The sequence below is a fragment of the Xylocopa sonorina genome, unplaced genomic scaffold (assembly GCF_050948175.1).
Source record: "Xylocopa sonorina isolate GNS202 unplaced genomic scaffold, iyXylSono1_principal scaffold0014, whole genome shotgun sequence".
NCBI lineage: Eukaryota > Metazoa > Arthropoda > Insecta > Hymenoptera > Apidae > Xylocopa > Xylocopa sonorina.
Window position 1 is genome coordinate 5,834,507 of NW_027490090.1, and position 18,509 is coordinate 5,853,015.

At 48.4% G+C, this 18,509-nt stretch overlaps 1 pseudogene; it reads right to left on the reverse strand.

The window, feature by feature from the left end:
- Positions 1-1,559: 1,559 nt before the first annotated feature.
- Positions 1,560-1,680, reverse strand: LOC143432029 (5S ribosomal RNA; annotated as a pseudogene).
- Positions 1,681-18,509: the final 16,829 nt, after the last annotated feature.

Below are 18,509 nucleotides of genomic sequence, written 5' to 3' on the forward strand. Positions count from 1 at the left end.
TTGGGCTTTGTCATAGGGTTATTATTATCTTTCCACCCCTTTTTTTCCACTTCGACCATCTCAATTTTTATATGTTTCAAGGACATTACACATATGTCTTTCTTGTCTTTACATCTCGCAACCAAAATTCCATTACAGGAGCACGATATCACATCAGAACGTTTTAGTTTTGCAGCTTCTGGTTATTTAGGCATATTCTTCCTATTGCGTCTCACTGTTCCTATAACGTTAGTTTTTATAGACTGTAGCATTGTAACATTTTCAGAAACACTTACATTCGCATTTCTGTCTAAATCTTGATCAATGTAGATTACGAATTTAATAGCACATAACTTATAAAATTTATAAAATTTCACTGCAAAGCACGCTCTTTTGGACGGATTATACTATTTGTACGACATCTGACCCGTGTACTTCATTAGCGATTTATCTAAAGAAATGTATTCCGTGGGAGTGTAAATATTTTGAAATTTCTCATCGAAATAATCGATTATACTTCGCACTTTACATAAACGATCGTCGTTATCTTTTGCAACTTCGTTATCAGTAAAGTGTAAAATGCGTGAAGTTTGGGCAAATCTCCAATAGGGCATTGTTTTTCGAAATATTGGTGTTTCGATTATGCTTCTTTTTTACCAATATGACAGCATAATCGGTTTTTTGACTTGGGACATCAAAATGTACAATGCAAAATAGGCATGTACTTTCATCTATATTGGTGTGTGACCAAATGTCTTTAAACTTTAGTAATTTGCGCTTCTCATTTTGGAATATTTGATTGGCGTAACGATTGGTTTCTGTCACAATAATTTTCCAAACATCTTCCGCTAATACTACACTTTGCATTTGCAAATCTGTGACATTGGGTCCAACTAGAATAATTATTAACATTCCTTTCCCTATACCCATTCTAAACTTCTTCCTTGTCGTCAGATATAATTTAACGCCGATTCCGACGTAGAAAAACAATTTCTTCTAAATCACTGTCAGATTCTACATTGTCTTGCCTTCTGCTTTTGTTTATAGAAATAATATCACTGGCTTGACTATCCCTTTCCATTTTACAGTCTGAGGTCAATACTGATAACTTTACACGATGAAGTGCAAGCAGAAACTGTGCCTCGGTATAATAGAATTTCATTAGCAGTAGACGGACCACGCACGCCATTTTCCTTTCTACAATAATCGCTTGACGACGTGTGTAACACATTGCTGGCGTTCAGGTAACAAAAGCATCTCGATATGCGTGGCACGTCTTTCCACCGCAAGTGGTTAATGCTGCCAACGAGTTGTTTGTCGTGCATTGCCTCTTTTTCGCGCACTCTTGTAAGGTTCTCCTGGATTCGAGTAGGTCATAGCAGGATTACTTCCTTGTTCGTCGGGTACATGACGACGCAAAGAAATAAAATTGCTGAGCCCTCGTTGGCGTCCCGTTTTTTTGTGGACGCTGCTAAAGTTTCTAATCGCTTTCTGCCCTTCGATGGCGAAATCAGAGAGAAGCGGACGGAAAATGAAACGCAGAAGTAGCAAGAAGGATAGAAACGGCAAAAAAAGATGTAAGCCAACAACACACGACGTTCCCAAGCGGTCACCCATCTAAGTACTATCCACGCTCATCGCATCTTAACTTCGGTGATCGGACGAGAACCGGTGAGTTAGGCGTGGTATGATTTTGATGAAAATGAAGAAGCAGACTGTAGCGGCTAGCAGTACGGCACAATAGAAGGCCTTCCGCTAAAAACAACTATCATGGTTTACGGTATGCGTAGCAATCAAGCTATTTTTGCGGAACCGTTTTAAGCTTTTATCATTTTCCGGGTATGCGATAATTAACTTTCTTCAACTGCCTCGATGGCACATGCAGAAGTCATGAACCGGGCATTTCCGAAGGGAACACTGCCAGTGGCGAAGCTACCCTTGGTCACCGATGCAGGTATCAGGCCCAGCGGAAATCTAGCTACATGACCAAATATGGTAATGATAAAGTCAGCTCCCACCAGAGACAGCACCATCCTTCTCTGAGAAGGCAGTGGCCTAAGGGTAGAAAATGTTAGCGACTGGCACTTAGTAACCAATTGGACGGCGCGCGAAATATATCGCGCCGACAAGACAGCCTACTTCGAGAATCCCTCGATAAAGCATTAAATAAAAAAGCTCTAAAAACGACTTCGTATCTTTGCACCATGTCTCGATCATCCAGAATACGCAAAATAAACTCTTAGTCGACAGTACCTTTCATAGGCATTTGAAAATAGGCAAGTGAACTTGGAAAACGGCCCATATCAAAACGGGAGAAACTTTCCCAAGAGGACACGTTCGCTTTTCGCCGTGTCTTCTTAGGCAGTCAACCTTTAGTCTTGGAAGAAGTCACATTGGCGCATTTAAAAGAAATAAGCATTTAATACATCACCCTGAATATATATGCATATATTTAGACACTATACATTCCCCGTATTTACTGTTATGTATAAGTAGGAATAATTTAAATGTTATATTAAATATTTTATAAAAAGATAAACTATGTATTTATTGTAGGTTGAAAATACAAAACAAATTCATTTCCAAAAGTAACATTTTATGATATAATACTAAACACAAAAGGTTGTATCATTTTGATGTAATACTAAGATTCTGACACTTCTGTATATTCTACTACGTAGCAAATTAAAAAAATTAGTAAAAGAGTAAAATAGTTTTGTTTTTTATACAAGCTGCTGAAATATAAATTTACCTTAATTAAAATGGCCGTACCTGAAAGCAAAAAGGAGAAACGGGCAGAAAAAGCGAATAAAAAATCGCTAACGTCGACAAATAAGAAGGAAGCAGTGCGCCAGGAGAATAAAGCGCCCCAAAAGAGTTCCTTCATCCAAGAAAGGATGGAAAGAATTCAGGAAGAGCAGGTCGCCAAGGAAGCGATCAAAAGCGATAAAAAAATCCGCAACTACCGACATAGTTGCGGAAAAAACTGTGCAAGACGTGCCGTGAACGAATGTCCCAGCAGAAAGGCCAAGAAGTCCAATAACAACGAGAAGGAAGCGTCTAAAAAAGTGGAGGCGCCATCAAAAGGCGCCAAAACCACAGATAAGATGACAAACAAGGAGTTCAAGAAGAAGGAAGCGCCGAAAATCACAAGGAAGTGCCGCAATGTACGCGGACGTAATGGCGACAGCCAAAAAAAGGATCAAATTGTCCGAAATTGGCATCTCGGAAGAGAGGGCGAAGAAAGCCCTCACTGGAGCCCTTCTCCTTGAACTAACAGGAGAAGGACGAGATAAAAAAGCAGACGCACTGGCTGCAAAACTCAGGTCGATTTTCACCACAGAAGAGGTGAAAATCGCGAGACCACTGAAGAAGGTCAATATGAGAGTATATCGAATAGAAGACTCGCTATCCGCAAGTGACGTTACGGAAGCGATAGCGGCAGCCGGAGGCTGCCAAAAGGAAGACATCCGTGCTGGGCTGAAAAAAATCGGCTTCAATGGAATGGGGCACATGATTATTCAGTGCCACGTCGCCGCAGTAAAGAAGATCGTGACCGACAGAGAAGTTAAAATTGAATGGACGTCGGTCAAAGTAGAGGCGCTCGAAAAGCGCCAATTTATTTGTTACAAGTATTGGGAAATCGGGCACGTGCTCGCCAAGTGTAGGAAGCTCGACGATAGATGCAACGTATCGTTGCGGAGAAGTGGGACAGAAGGTAAGGCGGAGACAGCTATCTGCCCCGTGTGCAAGGCCGCGGGGCGCCAGGCCGACTACAAAGCGGCGTGCCAAGGAGAAAGGCGTGCCAACCGGCACCGCCCGCCAACAGGAAGAAGAAGTTGAGAATTCTCCCTGTAAGACCCGTCGTAGTGAAAAACAAAGCGACGACGAAGAAAGAAGAAAGAAAACCCGCCACGAATAAACCCGCGGAAGAAAAAAGAAACGAAGAAGCCACGCGTGAGGCTTCCGTGGCGAAAGAGAAAATCCGCGAGGAGACCATGGAAATTGCGTAACAATTCAACGCTACGCAAATTCTCCAAATTAATTTGAACCACGCCGCAAGAGCTCAAGATTTAATGATCGAGAACTTGCAAAGCGGCGTGGTCGAATTAGTGGTGGCATCAGAACCGACGCTTCGGATTCAATGCTTTGGAACTCCTCAAGAATGAATCAACGCGGCCACTCCACGGTGGACTGGACAGCTTCCATAAATTTGAAATTATTAAATCACGGTAACGCCAGTACGTGCGTGCGTCAACAGAGCGAAAGTAAGGTCGACCTCTCGTTCGCGAATGGCGCCGCCGCTCGTAGAGTTACAAAGTGAAAAGTGGAAACGGCTGAAACATTATCAGACCATCTATGTAAAGAAAGTAGACTTTCTTCATTTGAATTCGCCGCGCTTCACACACTACGCCCCCCCCCCTTTTAATTAACTCCCGCTAGATGGAACAATAGAGAGTATGACTAGCAGACTTTGAAGAATTGAAAATAATAAGAAATTACGTTAAGAGAATATACAGCGAGTCAGATAGACAGAATTTTTAAGAGTGTTAATAGTGCTAATTGTATGAATCAAAGAAGTCATAATAATAAACTATAATTGTTGTTTCCTTGTTTTACAGGGAAATTAAACTGTTTATTATTATTATTATTATTATTATTATTATTATAAAGGATTAACGCACCTATTATTTATATTATATATTTTATATTATATACATATAATTATATTGTGACGTGGTGATGTCACAAGGCTCGACTCCCCCTTTTTGTTAGCCTTAGCTCGCTGATCACCACCCGTGCGAAGAGCGCGACACGGACCCTTACGATAGCAGTATTTGCGAAAGGCGTAAAAAACGCGTTGTGAGGACCTTACTCCCCCCCCCAATTTTCTCTCTCTATTTCATAGGTTCGTCTGGCAAGCTCGAAGAAGGAACGACCATGAAAAATTTCATGAAAAACCGCGGGTTCATGAAAGAGCTGTGCGTTGAGGTAGCGTAAAGGGCTCGACGTGCGGGAGTCGAAAACTTGGTCAATTAAGGAGACACCCCAACCCGAGGAACATCAGAGTAGGCCCTGCAATGGTGTGACCGCTGCGTGTCGTCTTAACGATAGAGAAGGTGTCCTATAGAGAGTGAAAGGGATCTCAACCTCTCTTAGCCGCTACAGCGAAGTTAACAAGTCCAGCGGCCCTGCAGGTGAGCTATGGCAGCACGGTGCGCGAGGCGCACCGCAATTCAAATGATCAAGGGAATCCCTCTCAGAGACACCCGAGGGGGTGAGAAGCAGTGATCGCCGATATTCACCGATACCCCAAACAATACCGAAGCGTACAGACTCCTACCCCACTAAGGAGCCCCGGAGGAGGACCCAGGAAGCCCGAGGACCGAAGGCGAATCAATTAGTGAGCGACCGCTAGTTGACCGAGTGTAAAGATTAGTATCAAATCAGTAGCATTGCACGGAGATAGCGAAAGTGATTTTGCGGAAAGAAGCAGTACGAGAGATAGAGAGAGAGAGAGAGAGAGAGAGGGAGAGGGAGAGAGATGATTGTAATTCCGGACAGCCTGGAGAAGAAAGCGTAAGTTCATTTCTTTGGCTGCACATGATATATTGTATTTTGTATCGCGAAGCGGGTGGTGATCCCCAGCCATTCGTGTCTCCTTGTGTAATTTGCGCGGATCTTCGTCGTCCCGCCCGTGTCGAGGCAATACGAAAAGAAGCCGTGACTTCAGTATCCCGCGACACGAGTTTACACCATTTTTGACTAGCGATCGAAGGAGGAAGTATTCCGAAGTTTCGAGTGTTTCCAAGCCCCGTATTCTCCCCAGGTTGTATAATTTTTGTTAGTGCTACCGTTCGGGTAGCTGGCGCCTAAAGTATTCTTTGCGACTCTCAGCTTCGAGAAACCCTCACAGTAACAATTATTGTACTTACATGATTAATGAGATTGTACCATTCCGATACATTATTGCAAACACTGCATTGTCACGGGTCGGTGTCCTAGACCAAATGGCTCTTATGTGGCAAGCGTCCGATGGACGTCATAACCATTCCAGTTCCAAACTGAATAGTGGCCTGCCCTGTAGCCAGAAGGCAGTAAGTACAAAAGTACAAAAGTACAAAAACGGTAAGTAAGTGGTGATATTAAGATCTCCAAAAACAGAGATCCCAAGGAATTTAGGTCGAAAGAGACCTCAAAGGCTACATACATTAAGGCCGCTGGCGCTTGGTGCAAAGTGAACAATCAGCGGCCTTTTTCTATTAAATCCGAAAAGCAATCCGGTCAAATCGATTGGAGGACCATCTCTAATGCACCAACGGTCGACTGGAGGATCCTACAACTCAAAGTTTAACCCTACTCCGTCCATGGATGGCTTGAGAAACAAAGAGGAGACTCCCTAAGAGGTACAAGTGTAGCGAGCTCGATTTACGTGTACCCTTGACAGCGTTCGCTATCGGAAAGAGGTACACAACACACACGCAGCAGACACGAACACAAACACGAGTGCGAAAAGCTCTGGCGAGTGTCCTGTTCTGAACTGGACCGCAGTTTCAACCGGCAACTCTAGCGAGAGTCTTAAACTCATCAGGACCGCAGTCGCCAACGAGGCTCCTTCGCGAGTCCCGAATTAGGAGACCGCAGCCTCGACGAAACAATTAAAGTGTCTCATCCGAGCCTAGGTTCAACGATAAATCTAAAAGGCGTATAGCTTAAGGCTAGACGTCGTACGAGTCCTGACTACGATCAGGCACATTAAGCGTCCGAAGCCAGATCAGGAACATAATCCGAAGTAGAAATATGCAAATCGTGGAAGACTGATAATTAGCGGCGATCTAAATACAAAAAAGGCCTCGCTCTGTAATATCAGCAGAATGAGACCCTGACATGTATATCTCTACAGTGCTCACTGCAGAAATAGGATATATAACACCCACACAAACAAAACATTTCATAAACGGAAAAGGCTCTAGCGAGTGTATCCCTGCGTCTAGCAGCTGGAGACAGCGGCCCCGGCAGGGCAGCGTTCGATGCCCGCCGATGGGGAGTGACGATCCCACCTTTACTCCATGTATGAAGCATCACCCCCCCCCCCCCCCCCCCCTCCCAGAAACGCAATTTATTATGATAGCCACACCCGACTTTAAAGATTCCGAAGCGAGGCGATTTTGGCGTGCGATGGGTCGAGACGGGCGAAGAATGGAATTAGGCCCATAATCGAGAGGGGGAGCCGTCCGGTACTGCGGTCGATGACTGCTGTCCTCAAGCTGCGTCGATAACCCGAGGCCGGGCGAGCTACTGCCAGCGAAACTTTGGAAAGGTCTCTAGATTTCAGCCTTCGTGCTGTTGTAATCCGGTTAAGTAAATGCGACGAAAGACTCAGGCCAGATCCGGAATCTTTGGCTGAGTCAAATACAAATAGGGACAGAAATCAAATTAGAAATGTTAGCTACGCGAACCCCTCCGCGATCGCGATCCCACCATACCCCAGCGCGTCCACGTCCGTTACCGATGTAGCTCAGGCGTCGACGTCGACGTCCGCGATCGGTGCAGCGGTCACGGGAATTAGGATACTGCAACTGAATATGCAACGCTCAGCTGCAGTCACAGGACAGGTACTTTAGCTCACTGCACATAAGTGCCTACACGTTCTTCTATTGCAGGAACCATACGCCAGGACACTGGGCGTGAAGCATACTATTTGTGGATTAGGGATCGGTATGACAGTGGCGGCTGTTAGCTCGCAATATCCGTGCGCGGCAGTCGCCGTCAGCAACCTCCTTATCGAAATGATATTTGTCTCGCAACTTAGTACGGCGCACTGTGTTTGTGCGAAAGTGGCGGCATACGTTGCATCCTGTTACTTCCAGCTCTGCGACGATATCGAGATGCACCTCAGGTACCTCAAAATGGTGTTTCATACTCTGAGGGTGAAGAGACTCCTAGTGTCGGTAGATGCAAACGCCCGATCGTCACTCTGGAGGCCACAGAGTACAGACGAGGGAGGAGCTAAGTTCGAGGAGCTCATTCGGGAGTCTAGCATGGAAATTATTAATGACCATAACCAGCCGCCTACCTACTGATCGACCAGAGGATCATCGTATATCGAGGATACTCTGGCTTCGCCAACCATGCTCCCATTCATCGGAGGCTGGAAAGTAGTAAGGCTGGAGTATATGGAGGATATGAATAGGATGGCGGAGACGCTCACGGGAGCCATCACTGACTTTTGTACCGCGTCAATGCCACTAAAAAGGAAATTTAGAAAGTTGAACCCGTGGTGGACAACAGAGTTAACGAGAATGAAGAAAGCCATGTATCATCAACGTCTTGGTATCCAGTTCGGGTAGACAGTTCGCGTTCACACCTGGAAAGTAGACGAAAGATGCAATCGTGGAGCTGCGCCGCATGGTCGATGTCTCAGAACATCGATATGTTGTGGCGTTGCTCTTCGATATCTCTGGGCCCTTCGATAATATCTGGTGGCTCTTTGTCTTAAAATCGTTAAAAGAGCGAGGCTGCCCGCGGAACGTTTTCGAAGTGATGTTAAATTACTTCGACGGTCGACGGGTAAAATTCTCAATAGGTTCCGAACAGGTTTCGATGCAAACGACCAGAGGATGCCCACAAGGCTCCAAATACTTGGCCCTGCTTGCTGGAACCTCATGCTTGACAATCTCCTGCGGTCACTCCAGACCACAGTCGAGAATAGATGTGTCGCTTACGCCGACGATTTTATAGTTCCCGTAAGTGGAAGCAATAGAGGAGAACTAGAGAATAATGGCCAGCAGGTAGTTAACCAAATTCTCCATTAGTGTAGGCTGGCTAAAGTCGAGGTATCGGTCATAAAGACGGAGCGACCCCCTTTGGATCGTTGTTCGGGAGACTTAATAAGCTGGCGACGTGTACGTGGGGACTTCGCTTCGACTCCCTCGCCGGAATATACAGGGGTGTGGTCGTCGCCTCAGGGGCCACGACTCGGCATTTGTCGGGTCGTGGTATCGGGTTTGACGCACCCGGGGCACCCAGTCACACCGGGCCAAGCCTGGCCCGAGGCGTCGACGACGCCCGTGCGGGGTGGACCGTTTGGTCGTGCCCCACGTATTTGCACGGGCGTCGTCCGGGGGGCGCGGTCGGCACATTTGGGGGAATGTGCCGACCATTGCACGCGTTCCCCGGGACGGGAGCAGTGGCTGAGTGACCCAGCCATCGCTCATTCCTCGGATGAGGGAGTGTGTATCGTCGACCACACTCCCCTCCGGAAAGGGGGTCCTCCCAGTCACCATGGAGGGCCCCGGCGCGGGAGGGGACCGGACGCGTTCGTCCAGAGTTCCCGGTCCCCTCCCCGCAGCGCCGAGGACGGTCACCGTGGGGTCTTAGCCGGTAAGAGTCCGGCATACCCCCGGAGTTCCACAGCTCCGGGGGATCCATGAGGATTTCCCCACGTTAAAAAAAAAAGAAAAAAAGGGGTGTGGTCGTCTCATTGATGGACGGAGTAACTGAAGGACTCACCCGCGGGAAAGACGCCGCGGCATATCTGGATTTTCCATCGCCCGTTTTAGTGGCACGGTGTAACTAGGAGGTAGAAGACAAACGAATTGGCATATACCTATATGGGCGAGGTAGCATATCGAACACCGTCCTGGTGGGAGAATAACAATGAACCTTGAAGGGCTATGGTCCTCCGCCCTTTTTGACCTGATGAGGGAGGAAAGTAAGGATGAGATGAGGAAAGAATTCGCTGAGGAACTCAATTGTGGATGTGGTCAGCCGGGCTGGCATCTCGAATACGACAATTTCCTGTTGGAACTACGGAAACCCACAGTAGTACATCCCACATGTGCCGGGTGTTCTATGGGCATGTTTTAATTGAAGACCATGTCCACCTGATGTACTGTGCCGCCTTCGCTCGCGTTGGTGTGGCAATACTGAAAAGGATTAAGAAAATAAAGAACGAGGTGCCAACTGCTTGCCGCCAGGGCGTACAGGGATTGCTGAAGACGGAGACGGGATTATATAAGGGGGGAGGGGGGTAAACATTTGCCATTACTGGCGCGAATTCTGTTATTGAAAGCTCAGCTACGGTTCCTTCCATACGAAGAAATTGATGCGGCTACATGTCGTTACACGCCGAAGAGGTCCGTCGGTTATGTCCAACAAGTGGAAAATACCTAGGAAAATTAGGCACGAAGGAGATTCTTAGAGTAGAAATAGAGGAACGTAAGGCACAACGTGCCCGAGGGAAAGGGGTTGATGGATACTACACACAAGACGAACAGATAGAGCTAGAACTGAGAACACCCAGCCGTGAGGTCTTACATGTAATGCAAAAGAGTGAAGGAGGTAAGATAAGACCTGTAGTTAAAATCGGTAACGAGATCAAACGGAAAATGAATTTGTTATCAAGCTATCTGGAAGTCAGTTTGTACAGATCACCCTTAAGCACCCTTTTTGCGGCTGAGGACGGGAACGAGAAGATCGATTACGACCTCATAGATGCGGTCAGGAACAAGTCCCTACGCAAAGTACCCCTGGATCAAGCATGATTTGATCAACATCAGAGTAAGGAGTCGATTCGCGTTGTCTTGGTGGAAATGAGACGGTATATAAGTAAAGCCGTACAAAACACAAAGTTCGATGAGGTCTTCGAAGCGTTGTGAGTATGTCTGCTGTCTGATATTGGGGACAGACGATTCATCTGGCGAAACGGGCTACCTTCCGGCTGGCGGTGGACAGCAGTATTTGACACGATCCTTAACATATGTAGCTTCAGGGCTATTAAACGAGTTCCGGAGGCAATCCTAGGGAATAAAGTTACCGTTGAGCACTTCTACGCACAGGGGAATGATGTGTTTTGCTACTCAAAATTTGGACTTCATTCAGACACTCATCAACTGCTACCAGGGGGTGGGGTACGAAGTGCATCCTCTGAAGATGTGCATATCTAGAGGGAGAGTAGAATTGCAAGGAGAGTTATGAGGAAGGTGAGGTAACCGGGTACCTTCCCCGCAGTTTTGAAAACATCAGGTTTAGGAACCCGGTACAGGCATTCCCCCTCACTCCGGGAGAGCGTTTATATTTCAACTTAAGTCACCTGTTATGGCTGCGCACTGCATCACCAGACGGATGTGAGGGTCCAGACAGGAAGAGGGTCACCGCATACGCTGCAACACCCACCGCCCTAGGTGGGTGTGGAGTAGACGCCAAGAGTAGGCTCGGTGCGTGGATAGCGGAGGCTTCTGACGGGAGGTTAAACACCATGGAAGTAAAGAAGGAGATGAGGTCGGCTAAAGAGACCTAGGGGGATGGATGGATCGGTTTGATCGATTGGGATGGAAATTAAGTGAATCGCAACGTGAAAGGATTATTATCCAATTAGCCTCTACATAGGGTCTAGGAAAATCTAGCTTGGTAAAGGACACTCACTCTGACTTCGTGGAAGTGGCTCCGGTGCTACCTGCGCTGCCAATAAGTCCAGTTACGATTCCAGACCCAGCTAGTCTGTAGGACTTGAAGCACCCTTCGGATGATCAGTAACTACAAGAAGAAATTAGTGAGCGAAGGTAGAGAGGAGGAAGGATGTAGAGCAGGATGTGGACCGATCCTAAGAATACTGCGCAAAAGAATGAGTCTCCGCGTGTATACCGGATGTATGTGCGGGGAATGGGAACACCGCACACCGACGGAAAGAGTGGAGCCCAGGTATGGGAGGGGGAGATATTAAGAAATGGGCAACACGCATGGTTTGTAGAGCTCTTAGATCCCGACGTATAAGGCTGAGTCGTTTAAGTAAGCACCTGTTATGGATAGAGGGTAGGATGAAGAATATGCTAAGAGAGCTAAGCGGATGGGTCTTACTTGCACAATAAAGGGGCGAAAGAAGAAGGACTGGAAGCTAGGAGAGGAAGGATGAAAGCTTAGGCCGACCACCGTCAATTAGGGCGGTACCACGGGCAGTACGACTTTGTATTTGGTGAGTAATACCACCATCCATACAGCTGTCGCCAGACGGCACATCGGGAAACCCACTGACAGAAAACAAGAAAAAGCGGCAAGGCCTTACTGGGGGACTCTGCAGAGGCGCTGCAAAGAAGGTAAAGGGGAGTTTCATTTGGAATGCAGTGATTGTGCGACGTGGTTTTTTTGGGAATAGGGTTAAAACTCTGGTTTAAGAGATAAGTGCAGGAGTTCCTTAATCCAGGCACGAGGCGGAAGGCTGTAAGTGTTCGAAATAGTTCCCGGCTTTCTGCTGTCAAGTGCGAGGATGACCATAGCAGGGTTTTAGTCGGTAAGAGTCCGACATAACCAGTCGCGTATGCCCTTCTGATCCCTTCCGGCACCGAGTTCTGAATAGTCCGACATAACCACGAATTTCCAAAAAAATCCATGGTAGCCATGAGGATTTCCCAGCGTGAAAATAAAGGTTAGGTTGGGCTAGGTTAGGTTAGGTAACCCGCCCCCAGGACAAGGACGGTGTGCAGATAGATAAATAACGCTGCCCACCACTCCTGTGAGCGGAAAGTTGCCCCGCGTCCCTAGTAGGCGCTCGTGTGTGCGATGCCACGAACACGGGGCAACACAATACTCAAGGATGAGAAAGGAAGAAAAAGGAAAGCAAATCTAAAAATAGGATAGAATAACCTTTGCGCAATGCTATACAAAAAACATTTTGAATTTTACCATAGCAATAGCTAGGCTGTTTAATTACGGATAAACAATTTTTTATCTAACTAACCGTTTGAAATCATATAGAATAACCTTAGTCGTACACAACACAAATAACATTTTAGAACATATTCCAACAGTCTTAACACGTTGAACGCCCAGCGCAAATCGGTGGAGTTTCTCCTGGGGCCCAAATCCGAGAGTGTAAACAGCGCGATAAGGAAGAGCGATACAATGCAATTCGTCGTATAAATATAACCACAGTTTATTTTTTTGAAAGAGTATTAGAAGATAACTTTGTGGAAAGTGCTTACAAAGTATAAAGGGCCTCGAAGTGGGGAATGAGATCAGCGTTCCGGACAAAATTCACTATGACAGATCTCATGGCATTTACACTAGAACTTTCAGTCTCCTCAGAACCTTTAGTTGTCTCAGAACTTTCAGTTTCTTCAAATCAGTCAGTCAAACAGTATTTTTTGCATATTTTTGACATTTTTATTTACTTCTTGATCCCTAAAATGTTCGTTAGACAGCGCAAAAGTGTAGATGAAAGTGAGCCGAATAGTGAAGAATAAGTATTCAGGTTTCCAAGAAAAGTTAGAAATATTGTTGTGTCAAGTTCAAGCTCGGAAAATGAGGATTTGTATGAGAGTGAAGATTTTGAAGAACTATTAGCAAACCTGGCTGTAGAAGAAGAGGATGAACAGATTGATACTGTCGGTTCATCTGACAATATCCAGTGGAAGGAGTTCACCGGAAAACAAAAATCATTCGAATTCACCGGGAAAAGTGGACTTCTTGTGGAACTACCTTTCAATATTACAGCGGGTGAAGCCCTTTCTCTCTTCCTGAATGAACAAGTGATAGACCCACAACGGGGGAGTACATCGGCCTAGCCGAGGCCAAAAGAGCCGTTAGGCTTGAAATCGAGAAAGAGGCAGAGATAGCTCTGGAGAGAGAGTTTCTCTATGGCGAGTGCGTCCCGCCGCCCTTTGGAAGATCGACAAACCCTATTCCTCCACAGGAGGAATACGATGAAGAGGCGAGAAGAATGCCCACCCCGGATTTAGCGGCTGGCGCGTTAAAAGCCGCGAACCAGGTGGAGACGGCGGCCGCGAAATCGTCCCAGTACTACGACGCATACTACGCATATACGTCGTATACTACGCGCAGCGACGACTGAAGTGGTGCAACGTGCAAAGCGTCCATCACGAAGCGATGACACGGAGTCGAATGTATATCGGATTCGTCTCCAGGAAATAGAGGAGGAGAATACGCGGCTGAGAGAGCGCCTCGCCGCGTTGGAAGAACGGTTGGCGAGAAGATCCTCCTCGCCGATCGCAGCAAGGAAGTCACCGCGAAAGGACGCAGACTTGAGCGTCCTTATGGAGAAAATCGGTGAGCTGGTGAGCGACCGGCTGAACGATTTCTGGGCGCGAGCGGAAGCTCGATTCGCGCCCAAAGAGACGACTCTCCCGCCAACGGAGTCAACGGACATCTCCAGCGGGGAAAGCTCCGCATCTCAAGGGGCCGCACGGGAGAAGAAAGCTGGAAAAACGGCGGAAAAGTCGAAGAAAACGTCCGCGCCAGCAAACAAGAGCGACGAGGCGGCGGCAAGAAAACAAACCGCGCGCCAAGAAACTTCCTCCATCCAGAAGAGGATGGAGAAGATTCAAGAAGACCAGGTCGCCAGGGAGGGGGCCCAAAGCGCTGAAAAATCCGCAACTAGTATCAATGTTGCGGATAAAACCGCTAAAGAAACGCCGTGGAATCAAGTCCTCGGCAGAAAGGCCAAAAAGGCCGATAATACGAAGAAAGACGCGCCGAAGAAAGTGGAGGCGCCTGTACAAGGCGCCAAAAACACGCAAAAGGCACAGGAAGTCAAACATCAAAAGAAGGAAGTAAAAATGCCGAAGAATCCTTCGACGGCCGCCGTGACGCTTGCCCTTCCGCAAGGGAGCGCCGGCACATACGCGGACGTTATGGCGACGGCCAAAAGGCTGATTAGCCTGAAGGACATCGGAATCGACGAAGTAAGGGCGAGGAAAGCCCTCACAGGAGCCCTCATTCTGGAAGTGACGGGAAAGGGCCGAGACGGAAAAGTGGACGCGCTGGCCGCCAAATTACGCTCGATTTTCACCCCCGAGGAGGTGAAAATCACACGACCGCTGAAGCGAGTCGGCATGCGAGTGTATCGCATCGAAGACTCGCTGACGACAAACGAAGTCGTGGAGGCAATTGCCGCAGCAGGAGGCTGCCAAAAAGAAGACATCCGCGCCGGGCCGAAGAAAATCGGCTACATAGGTCTGGGACACCTTATAATGGAATGTCCCATGGCCGCGGCAAAGAAAATTACCGACGAAAAGCTCAAGATTGGCTGGACGTCGGTGAAAGTGGAGGCGTTGGAAAAACGCCAATTAATTTGTTTTAAATGCTGGGAGGTAGGGCACGTACTTGCTAATTGTTTATCTCGCCTCAGGACGGGGTCCGATGTGCCACCTCACCCATACGGGTATATGCTCAGTAGACAGCCCTCTACCAACTAGGTTGTCACCACACCACGAAAGGGGCGATGGAAAAATCCAGATGTGCCGGGGCGCCTTTCCCACCGGACGAGTCCTTCAGCTACTCCGTCGGAGAGGACGAATCCTAACCGCCGGAGTACCCACGGGGAACCTCGGGGAGGCGGACTCGCTACGTGTACGCGAACACGCTCACTGACCCTTTTTGAATTATTGTGCATCAGTTTGGCCAAATTTATAGATGCACCAGACTGCCTGCTCAGTCTATTCAATTTTACTGTACGAATGGATTCGGACTATTTTGGGCAGTCGATAATGCACCAAACCTCCGAGTCCGGGTATAATTCGATAGCCCCAGAGCCCCGTTAGCCGCCGGGAAGGTCCCCGACGCCCAGGTTCCACCACGAGGAGGTGGGGATGGGTACTTCCTGGACACCCAGGTTCTGGAACCCACACGTACTTGCTAAATGTACGAAAGCCGAAGACAGGTGTGACGCCTGCTACAGGTGCGGAGAGAAGGGACACCGCTCCGCGGAGTGCAAGGCGAAGACCGCCACCTGCCCCGTGTGCAAAGCCGCGGGGCGTCAGGCCGATCATCGCGCGGGAGGCAAGGCTTGCCAACGGGCACCGCCCGCGAAGAAGAGGGAGAATCTGAGGATTCTCCCTGCAAGACCCGTCGTCGCCGACAACAAAGCGACGACGAAGAAACAAACGAAGAAAACCGCGACGAAAAATCCCGCGGTGGAAAATAAGAAGAAGAGGCCACGCGCGAGGCTTCCACGGCGACGGAGAAGAGCCGCGAGGAGGCCATGGAGATCGCGTAAAATTCATAATTACGCAAATTCTCCAAATTAACTTGAATCACGCCGCAAGAGCTCAAGATTTAATGATCGAGAGCTTACAAAGCGGCGTGGTCGAGTTAGTGGTGGCATCCGAACCGTATTTTATCCACGACAAGCCGTCGTGGATAAGCGATACGGAAGGAAAGGTCGCGATCATCCAGGCGACGCCGACACGCATCCGGCCGATCACGCTCATCGCGCAAGGGCGAGGATTTGCCGCCGTCTCGTGGTCGGATTGTGTCGTAATCGGATTATACGCGCTGCTGAGCTGGTCGCTGCAAAATTTCAACCAGCTTTTGGATGAAGTGGGAGGGGTGGTAAGACGCCACGCCCACCTACCATCATTCGTCTTGGGAGATTTCAACGCACATTCAACGCTATGGAACTCCTCGAGAACGAATCAACGTGGCCACTCCACGATGGACTGGGAAGCTTCTGCAAATTTACAGTTATTAAATCACAGAAACGCCAGTACATGCGTGCGTCAGCAGGGCGAGAGTAAGGTCGACCTCTCGTTCGCGAATGGCGCCGCAGCTCGTAGAGTCACGAAGTGGATCGTAGATACGACTGAGACCTTATCGGATCACCTTTACATAAGGATCAGCGTATCGAAGATTCAAGAAAGAAGATCAGCGACCAAAAATCAAAATAAATGGTCGCTGAAACGCATGGACGACGATGCTTTTATGGCAGTGACCCTCGCGACTACCTGGCCGGATGAAACGACCGAAGAGGCCACAGTCGAGAGCGAGGCGGAATGGTTTACGAGGACGTTGACCTCGGCATGCAACGCAAGCATGCCGAAATTAAAATCAAATCCTCCTCGTAATCCCGTCTATTGGTGGAGCGACGAAATCTCGAGACTCCGTGCGGACACGACGATCGCACGGAGAAATTACACGAGATACCGGAGACGGCGAAATACCATTCCGGAAAGAAGACAGCAGCTCTATGACATCTACAAAGGAAAGAAAATAAAGCTGCAAGCTGCGATTAAAACATCGAAAGCACGAGCCTGGGACGGGCTTCTTCAAACGCTGCGCGAGGACCCGTGGGGGCGCCCTTACAAGATCGTAATGAATAAATTACGGCCTTGGACGCCCCCGATGACGGAAACTATGGAAACTTCGTTACTGGAAAGGGTCGTCGACACGCTCTTCCCGTCGGAAGATCCAACGTCGGCGGCCAGAACGCATAATTCTACGATAAATACATCGATGGAAGACCCGAACATCTGGTCACAGGAATACGAAGTTTCGGAAGAGGAAATGTTCCGCGCAATAAAGCGTATGACAAAGAAGAACACCGCGCCCGGTCCAGACGGAATTCCAGGCCGTGCGTGGTCCGCGGTGTGCAGTATCCTCGGTACAAGACTTCGGAAACTCTTCTCGACGTGCTTGAAGACCGGGATGCTACCCACAAGTTGGAAAACCGGCAGATTGGTCTTTCTCAGGAAGCCGGGAAAACCAGAAGACTCTCCGTCCGCGTACAGGCCGATAGTTCTGCTCGACGAGGTCGGGAAACTATTCGAAGGAATAATCCACGATCGACTCGTGGAGCACCTGTCGCGCGTCGGAGCGGATCTGGAAGATAATCAGTATGGTTTTCGAGAAGGAAGATCGACGATCGACGCGATTAAAAGGGTGAAAACTCTTGCAAAGAACGCGATCAAAGAGAGAGGCGTCGCGGTCGCGATTTCTTTAGACATAAAGAACGCGTTCAGCTCCCTGGAGTGGAAAGCGATCCGAAGAGCGCTCGAGCAACACGGTTTCCCACGATACCTGCGAAGGGTCGTGGAAAATTACTTGAGCGATCGAGCAATTATCTTCGAGAGTCGCGACGGCGTGAAGAAAGAAATCAACCGCGGAGTTCCACAGGGCTCGGTCCTCGGACCTCTCCTGTGGAATATCGGATACAACGCGGTATTAAAATTGCCAATGCCACTGGGAACTCATCTTACGTGTTACGCGGATGATACCCTGCTATTGGCGATCGAGACGAGCCGTCAACGCGCGATCTGCCGGGCGGAAATCGCTGTAGCCACCGTGGCCAGAAAGCTTGAAGAACTGGGGCTTCAAATGGCGCTGGAGAAGACGGAGATCCTTTGCTTCGAGGGAAGAAGAAGGGACCCGCGAGGAGGAAACGAAGTGGTTTCCATCGGTCCAGCAAAAGTCAAGGTCGGGAGTGAACTGAGTTATCTCGGCGTACTCCTCGACGACAAGTGGACCTTTGATCGCTACTTCGCTCGCCAGGCCGTTCGTCTGGATTCTGTGACGAATTATTTAAGCCGCATCATGCCAAATATAAACGGACCCGACGAGAATGTTAGAAGACTTTACGCCGGCGTCGTTAAAAGCATCGCTCTTTACGGAGCCCCGGTGTGGAGCGATGCACTTTGCAGGGGGAGAAGAAGTCTGCAACTCCTGCGAAGTGCGTGGAGAAGAATCGCGATCCGCGTCGTGAGAGGATATCGCACGATATCTTAAGACGCGGCAACGCT